Consider the following 9,450-nt stretch of genomic DNA (forward strand, 5'->3'; position numbering starts at 1 on the left):
CGGCAGCACAGAGCCCGACGCGGGGCTTGAACTCACGGACCGTGAGATCATGACCTGAGCCGAAGTCGGAGGCTCAACCGACCGAGCCACCCAGGCGCCCCTCAATTTCTCTCTTAAAGTAAAAATGTGGCCTCCAAGACCCAGCTCGGCTCAGGCGCCTGAGACCCTCGGGTGGCCTGCTCACCGCTTCATCCCAGAGCGTTTGGATGGTGAGCAGGGGGGCCCTCGGACACCCTTCTGCCCCCGCCACAGGCCGTGATGCAGCAGGGCGGGGACCGTGCGCTGAAGGAGGGGCCTGAGCTCCGGGAAGCTGTCCTCTCTCAGCCTTGTCACCCACCACCGACCTGTCTCTCCGTGCCACCTTCCAGGGTGACAACAGACCCAGGCCTGCAGGTCTGCCTACTTCAAAATGCATGTTATAGGGCACCCAGGTGGCTCAGTCGGTCGAGCATCCGGCTTCAGCTCGGGTCATGATCTCAGGCTTGTGAGTTCCAGCCCCGTGGCGGGCTCTGGGCTGACAGCTCAGAGCCTGGAACCTGCTTTCAGATTCTGGGTCTCCCTCTGTCTCTGCCCCTCCCCCACTAGTCCTCTCTCTCTCTCTCTCTCTCTCTCTCTCTCTCTCTCAAAAATAAATAAGCATTAAAAACCTTTTTTTTTTTTTAATGCACGTGGGCCTCCCAGAAGAAGAGGAGAAAGGCCCACCCCACAGTCAGGGGCTGGAGGCCTTCGAGGCTCCCCAGCACCCAAGGCCGTGTGCTCTTCTGCCTTTCTGGCACCCAGCCCAACACCCGCCCGCTCCCCTTTCTTCCAGGAGCAGTGTCCTGACTTCCTTTTGGAAATGTGGATGCAGTCTGATGGGACCTCACTCAAGACACCCTGCCCTGCCCCCGCCAAGAGACGGGCACCTGAGCCCAGCAGAGCCCCCCCGCACACGTGTTCCCCAGAATCGGAACGACGAGCAGAGAGACGCAAAGCAGGAAAGGCGGTGCCCTTGTCCCAGTGACAGCGCAGAGACAGATCTCTCAGCACCTTGCACGGAGACTCTTGGGGCAGGCCCGGGGTCCGGTCCTGTGTCCTAACTCCGGAGTCTTCTCTCTGGTCCTGTCTCCTCATTCTCAACGTCCTGTTCTGATGCCCACATCCAAACGGCCCTGCCTGCTTCACCCTCCAGATCCCAAGGCAAGGGGACAGAGGCCACACACCTCCAAGTATCTCAGAGCAGCAGAGCAAGACCCCTGCCTCTTCTGAGAACCAGGACCGCCGCTGTGGCAAAACCACAGGGGAGACCAGAGCTCCAGGCCTGATGGCACCTCTCGGCTGTGTGGCCTCAAGCCCCAGGCTTGACTTCTTTCTCGTCTCTACAATGGGGAAGTTCGCCTACCTGGTGGGAGCGGGGTGTGGGTTAATAAAACGCACGCAGTGCCTAGCACAGGACCAGAGAGACCTTCAGGCCACGCATGGAGGGTAGATTGTTGTCATTGCTGTCGTTCTGATGAGAAACCCTCCCTGCGCCTCATCCCTTAACCCCCGGATGTAAATACGGTCGGCTTCTTTCCGATTCACGGGCGCTGAAATCATCACATTTTTGGTTGCACCAAACCGTGGAGCACCAAGAAAAGCCTTTCCAAGCCCCCTTTCGGGAAAGAGCTTCTCTCTCTGACTTGAAAGGACAAAGAGTCACTTGCCAAACTGAAATAGCACATAAACCTTAGAACCCGCAGATTTGAGTGAATTCTAATCTTGGCCAAAACTGGCAAGAGTGAGGGGGTGTGGGGGAGGGGGAGGATGAGTCAGAGATTCCGCCCTTCAGAGGGGGCAGCCTAATATGGCATCGGGGAGCCATGAGAGACGACTTAGGTATGCCTGGACTTCCAGACCGGAGCCACGACGCTGGCCTGGGACCAGCGGCGCCCCCACCCCCCACCTACCCTCGCACACACATGGAGTGGGGCCTTGGGGGGGGGGGGGCAAGGCAGCAGGGGATGCCAGATCAAGCCAGCAGGAGCCAGCCAGGAAACCGGCAGCTTGACCCCAGAAATGACAGCAACCGCCTTTCTCCCAGCGTGCCCTTGGTCTTGGGCCAAAGGTGAACCTGTCTCTCTGAGCAGGACGTGGTCCTTGCCGGCTCTACTGTCTCCTAAGTTGAGCCGACGTTGAGGCTGCGATATGCCACGTAAACATGGGAGTAATAGGGAGGCTTCACCCCACGTAACCTCGGAGGGCACGAAATTTATTTCCATCTCGGCAGCAGAGGGCCGGGGAGGGGAGGACCTTCCAAAGGTGAGGAGTGCTTTCTGTTGCTGCAATGGCTTTCCCCACTGATTAAAATCCCACATGCCTCTTCAATGATGTGGGAAGAAACACAGCCAGAGTTCTAGTCCTGGGCTTGTATCCTCACGAGCTAGGACTCCGGGCAGGTCAACCTGTCTTCACCTCAAATCTATCCAGTGGTTGATCGGGGGCGCTTGTCCTGGGACTCATTTACTAGAAAACAGGATAATGTCAGGAGTCAGCCAGCAGACAGCCTCTATGCTCAGCTAGCCTAAATTCAGTCCGGGCTGGGTGACCTTGGGTAACTCACATAACCTCTCTGCGCCTCAGAATTCTCGAAGCGCGTCTCTCTCAAAGGTGGTTGTGAAAATTAAAATGTGTAAAGCCTTGAAATGGTACCTGGTACTAAGCACTTTATAAATATTAACTATGATTATTCGATTCACAAGACATTGTTGGGGCACCTCCTTTAGGTCAGAGACTGTATTAAGCGACGGAAATTCAGAGATCAATAAACATCCGGAACAGTATCTTCAAAGCGTTCACAACCCAGGGGACGATAAGACCCAAAGAAAGATAAACCACAACACGTTATGACGAATACTGTTGCTGAGCTTCGAATAAAGTACTGACTCGACCTGGAAGGGACCAGAGAGTTTTCCGAGGGATGTGACATTTGACTTGGGCCTTGAATGAGTCGGCCAGGGAAAGGTGTCTGGGGGAAGCCATTCTAGATACAGAGAACAGAATGTTGATTTTAGGAGTTGGCCTGGTTGTCCACGGAATCACGGGTTCAGGGTGATAGGAACATAAGATTCCCTAAGGAGGGAGTCGTGCATGACAGGCCTGGAAAGTTGGATTGTACAACACGCTAGAATTGTAACTGCAGGAGCCAACGAAACTTTTTAAGCAAGAGGATGGAACGGGATGAAACGTACCTCTTTTAGGACTACAACTGGTAGCAGGGTGGAGGGCGGGCTGGCTGGCGAGAGACTGGTGTAGGAGACTGGGATAACCGGGCCATCAGGAGGCTGAGCCCAGGCAAGAGACAGTGAGGCCATGAATAAGGTGGAAGTCGGAAGGAGGGAGACAAAATCAGGGCCTTTGCATGGAGACAGGGACAGGAAGGGGTGTCTCAGCGGATGTTGGAAAGGAGAGGAGGGAGGAATCAAGGCAGCATCTAGAAAGCCTCCAGCTTGGGACACTGGGTGGATGGTCTTGACCAAGTTAGGGAGCCACGAAGGGGAGCAGGCTTGAGTAGGTCAGCACGAATGGAGCAGTGGGTGCATATTGGCTGGGTTACGTGTTGGCACTCTCCGCACTTAAAATGCCAAGTGGTTCTCGAAAAAAGAAAGTAAACAGGTGACACAGAGAGGAGTTTCACATTTTTCCTGAGAACAATCACACTTAAGGCCGGAGCTCTGTTTACCGATCATTAAAACACTCAAGATCACCCCCCAATTACCTGCAAAGGCTGGGCAAGCATCAAAACAAGAGGAACGAGCACAGCCCCGCTGGGAATCCAACCCTCCTCTTAATTCCTAATTGAATCATGTCCACTTACGTCCACTTACTTCTGTCGGTTAACATAAATGAACACACTTAGGAGGCATCCACCCTAGGACTCCGCCAAGGCCTCGTGTCGGTGTTCACCCCAACTGGGAATGAGAGACAAAGTCCCCTTTTATGTAACCCTCCTCCACTAGGAAAAAAAAAGAGAGAGAGAAAGAGAGAGAAAATACCACGTTTAACCATGGAAATAAATAGAGGACGTGATGGCTTTCAACTTAAACGTTGGAAAAATGTCACACGGCAAAACCCAAGCCCCGAATGCGGTCTAGCGAGCCGCAAACTGCCCCTATTTGTACTTCAAGAGTGAAAGATCTTTTGAAAGAGTCCTTGAAATAAAGATTCCCAGGTTCCAGCGGGAGAGAACCAATTTGGTCCAAAACACATCTTTATGGCTGGGTTTTAAAGCCCAGGAAAGTGTTCCTAATGGAAACGCTGACCGGCCTGTCCACACACCACACCGGCAAGATCTCGGCTCTTTAAGAAAACAAGGCTTTCTTTTGCAACTAGGTCAACTGGGAAAGAAAGCAAGAATTTCCTCTGGAAAGTCTGCAGTTTTCAAATGGACATGAGAGAAATAAGTCCATGATGGACTGGGACGTCTTACTGGCTTCACTTTTACCTGAAGCCAGGTTAACAGGTCAAGAGAATGGAGCGGCAGAAACACGGGAACCATCTCTTGTCTGGACGTGATTTCTTTCTTTCTTTCATATTTTTTAATTTATTTTTTGAGAGAGCGCAAGCAGGGGAGGGGCAGAGAGAGAGGGGGACAGGGGATCTGAAGCGGGCTTTGGTGCTGACAGCAGCAAACCCGAGGTGGGGTTTGAACTCACAAACCGTGAGATCATGATCTGAGCCGGAGTCGGACGCTCAACCAACTGAGCCACCCAGGTGCCCCCCCACCCCATGTGATTTCTGAAGAGCGGGGAGAATTAATGATCCTGGTTAAGCAACGTCTATCTAGATGTCACAGCCTCGGGTCCCCACGGGGCCCAGGCAGGTGCATCCAGGAGGGGGGCTGGCCAAGTGGACCTCGTGTACCTGGTCTGAAGGGAGCAAATGCAAATCTGTTCTGGCGGCGGTGGCCGTGCAACGCCAAAGTCGCCCATCTCTGAATTTCTGAGAGAAGCTTGAAATGTGCATGTTTATGCGAAATCTTCTGAATTTTAATGTTGAGAAACAATTCCAAAAAATTTTAAACACAGCATAGGCCAGACACAGCACGGCTCACTGGCACCATTTGAGATATGTGCTGTGCTGTGCTGTGCTTGATCATTACAAGGCAGAAAATCAACATCGAGAGAAGGAAAGAAAAGAGAGGACACGCTTGTTATTCACTATCTTGAGCAGAAGTCAAGAGACGTGGGTCCCCGTCTTAGATCTTTGGCCAACGCCTCTGTCATCGGGCCAGCCACCTGTCCCGCTTTACTGGGCCTCGATTCCCCCTTCTCTGAAAAGAGGGGATCAGACAACGTGAATTCTCAAGGTTCGTCCTTCTGGAGCCTGGGATTCTGGGCCCTTGGCTCATAGACACCATTCAATGAGTAAGAGGGATTTCCTGGAACACAGAGGCAACCTTGAGCTAATGGTGAATTCAGGTAGATGAGGTCCTCTGGCTTCTGGAGATTTCTTACGAGGAAGGGAAAAATTGACACACCAAAGTCACACTGAGGTGTCAGGGACACCATGACCTGTTTTCCCACCTCGTGGACCCCTCAGGGGTTTTGGAGGCACTGACACTCTCTGCTCCCCATCCTCACAAGAAGGCTGTAAGCTAGTGCCCTCGTGCAGTTCTTGGTGTATGTTTCGAAGATGAGGAAATGGAGGCTCAGAAGTGTTAAGCGTCTTCCCCAAAGTCACACAGCAAGTAGAAGGCCGTGGTAAACTGAGGCTGGTCTCTGTAAGGAAAGAGTATTTTTGCTAGGCAATAAGAATCCAAGGGTGAGCATCTCTGTTAAAAGACAGGCCGTCACCTGTGTCTTCTATACCTTCCCTGGCACGTAAAGACAGTGGCGAGCACTCAACCCAGTCCTGGACCACACTCTAGTTTTAAAAGACTTTCTTCAACCAAATAGCACACCCTCCTACATACATCAGTTTAAAAACAAACCAGATTCGCCAAACAAAATGGGTCTTTCTCCCTTCTCTTTGATGGTATTTTCTCTCAGAAGCCCAGACATGGAAAAAGACGGAATATGGTCTATTTGACATCTGCAGGGGCCACCTTCATCCCCGGGGCACCCTGGCATCAGAGAAGACACAGCAAGCACGACTTTGTCTCCAGAGAACATGAAAATCCCCTGTGCCCTGAGATAACTGGGCTTCTCCAGAACCATCCGCCTCGAACAGCCAGAACACGGAGAAACGGCCAATGCCGTGTCTACACCGAGAGCCACTTCCCAAGGCGTGTGCGCTGACGGGGCCCCAAGACTCAGCTCCCTTGTGCCTGAAGCTCAGCCGTGAACCTGGGTCTGGGCAGAAGCATCTTCTCTGCGGCCCAGGCCCAGGCCCAGGGGGTTCTTATTTATACACACGCTGGCAGTTACCCTTTAGACCCATACCGTATTTTGCCTCTTGCCAGAGTTTTCCCAAAGTTATCTGACAACAGTTGTGTCAGGGAGCCGGGGCCACGGCTTAGAAGGTTGCCCCGATGCTGTAGATGACAACCTGAGGCTCCACGGGACCAGGTGGCTTCCCCAGGGCCATATGGCTGGGGAGGGCTGAGCTGGGCTTGACGTGTGGCTTCTCAACTCCGCTGGGCCGGGCTGCCTGGGCACACTATGACCTATGACCTCTCCCCACTCCACCTGAAGGTCAGGGATCTCCCTGTGCTCTGGACAGTGACGGTGGGCCGGAGATGCCACCTTTGGCCTTGAAGCCCATGGCCGCTCAGAGGCCTCTCCACCGGCTTGGAGAGACAAAGTCGAGCCTACGGCCCTGGCTGTGGTCTGTGCACAAATCCAGCCCGTCTGCTGGATGGTGTCCGGGGGCTGCACGGGAGGCCAGGAAGACAAGGAGAGAAAGGGGGAGAAAAGAGCTGCCGTGGACAGAATTGCGTCCCTCCCAGACTCCCATGTTGATGCCCTGTTCCCCAACGTGTCTGTATTTGGAGGATGGGGCCTTTGGGGGGGGGGTAATTAAAGGTAAATAGAGTCATGAAGGTAAGGACCTCATCCCATGGCTGTGGTGGCCTCATATGAAGAAGAAGAGAGTGCATCCGCCTCCCCCACCCCTCTCTCTCCCCCCAACTCCTTCGCCCCTCTCTCTCCCCCTGTCTCTCTCTGTTTCCCCACCCCGCCCCTCTCTGCCCAGGCGCTGAGGAAAGGCCATAGGAGGACGGAGTGAGAAGGCGCCCAGCTACAAGCCAGGAAGAGAGCTCTTACCAGAAACCAAATCAGCTGTAAGCCCCGATTTTGGAGTTCCAGACCCCACAACTTGTGTGAAATGAATCTCGGCGGTTTAAGCCGCCCAGTCTGTGCTATTTTGTTGTGGCCGCCGGAGCTAAGACAGACATCAACTCGGGAGAAGAGGGAGAGAGAGCAACCCCACGGTGGCCGGTCACCAGCCAGGGTGCTTCATCGCGTCGCCCTTACCCCTCACTTTTCAGGCCTAACCGCCCCCCCACCCCAAATCTCTTCCATCTCCAGGGAGCCTTCAAGGGATCCTGTTCCCATTCCACAGAGACCAGGGCTGAGGGCTGCCCCAGTTAGCTCAGGGAACCATTTTTCTCCCTTATAAACTGACTTTCAGGGGTGCCTGGGTGGCTCTGTCGGTTAAGCGTCCGACTTCGGCTCAGCTCACGATCTCACGGTTCGTGAGTTCGAGCCCCACCTCGGGCTCTGTGCCGACGGCTCAGAGCCTGGAACCTGCTTTGGATTCTGTGTCTCCCTCTCTCTCTGCCCTTCCCCTGCTCCTGCTCTCTCTCTCAAAAATAAATAAATGTTAAAAAGATGTTTTTTTTAAAAAATCCTGACTTTCACATGGACATATTTGCTCTCTGCTTCCCTCCCTTGGCCGGGGGGGGGGGGGGAGGAAGGGGGGGGTTGTACCTATTGCCGTTGTCCACCAGAGAATGACCCTCAAGTGTTCCTTTGACCCAGATCACTCACCTTCCTCAGCGTGCTCTATCCTTCAAGAAGGTCAGGTGTGGGTCCACCCCCTGACCCAAATCTCACCCATCAGGGAGGGACTGACGGGGGGTGGGGGGGGCGGTTGCCAGAGGTGCAGGCGTCGAGAAGACTCCCAGTTCTGGCATCCAGCCTGCCGGATATGGACCCCCGCTCTCCCTGGGGCAACGGTGTGACTGTGAACGAGCTGACTGACCCCCGCACCTGCCTCAGAGGAGCGTTGTGAACCCTCCTCCCTCCCAGGTTCGTTCCCTTCTCAGCAGGGCCAGGGAGGGAATGGGTTTTACTGCTCTCGCGTAGCCAGTGCCCAGCATACCGGAAAGCTCTTAGATAAAATTGAAGCTCCCAGCAAATGATTTAATGAGTGCCAGCCTTGTTCCCTGTCAACCTGATTGTAAAATTATGTGAAGAAGCCACCAAGGCCCCGCTCGTGAAACATGTTGCATGGTGCCTGCCGCCCCCCCCCCCCCCCAAAATACATCCACGTCCCAACCCCTGAAACCCACGAGTGTGAACTTTTGGGGAGATAGGGCCTGTGCAGGTATCGTGAAATCAAGGGTCTCAAGATGAGATCGTCCTGAATCATATGGTGTCCCTACATCTGATGACAAGTGACGTCATTGGAGACACACAGAGAAGAGACATACGTGAAGAGGAGTGAAGAGGGCCACGTGATGACAGAGACAGCGACACAGCCACAAGCCAAGGAATTTCTAGAGCCAACAGAAGCAGAAAGGGGCAAAGGCAGATTCTTCCCTTGCTGAGACCTTGATTTGGGACCTTGGCCCTCAGAACGGCCACAGAATAAACTTCTGTTGTGTTAAGCCACCAAGTTTGTGGCAATTTTTTACAGCAGCCATAGGAATGTATAACACCCTACAGGACTATTTTAACAATGGATAGGAACTAATATACCCTCCAATCCCTAGCGGGGGACTGGGCCCATCGTACATAACTTGCAGCTGGCCAGTTTGGTGGAAGGCGGTAGGATGAGCCTAGAAATTGTTACGAGGTCATCCCCTGACAAAGCAACTTGACAAACTGGCTTAAAGAGCCATTGCTTGCTGGCTTGGTGCCCAGCACAGAGCCCAGTGTGGGGCTTGAACTCACGACTCCGAGATCAAGGCCTAAACTGAGTTCAAGAAGTGGACGCTTAGCCAACTGAGCCACCCAGGCGCCCCAAGCCCTTCTGGAAGGCACGGTCCCCTTTTCTTCTTACCTAAATGCCAACTCTGCCCAACCAGCCTTTCCTCCCCCAGAAGCAGGGTGTGGCTATGAGTTTCCAGAATGCACCTTGACCCTTGGCTCCACCAAATGTCAAAGCACCTGCCTCATGGGAGCTAAGTTAAACACTCCGCCGGAGCCTCCCTTTGCACAAACTCTGATAGCGTTTCACCTTCCAGGACACACACTGCTCCGCGTTCATCGCGTGGAGCTGGACCCAGCAGCCATGGCTCCGGGTGGCCCGTCATACTCTGCGTCC

The sequence above is a fragment of the Panthera pardus genome, unplaced genomic scaffold (assembly GCF_024362965.1).
Source record: "Panthera pardus isolate Hobbes unplaced genomic scaffold, ASM2436296v1 HiC_scaffold_22, whole genome shotgun sequence".
NCBI lineage: Eukaryota > Metazoa > Chordata > Mammalia > Carnivora > Felidae > Panthera > Panthera pardus.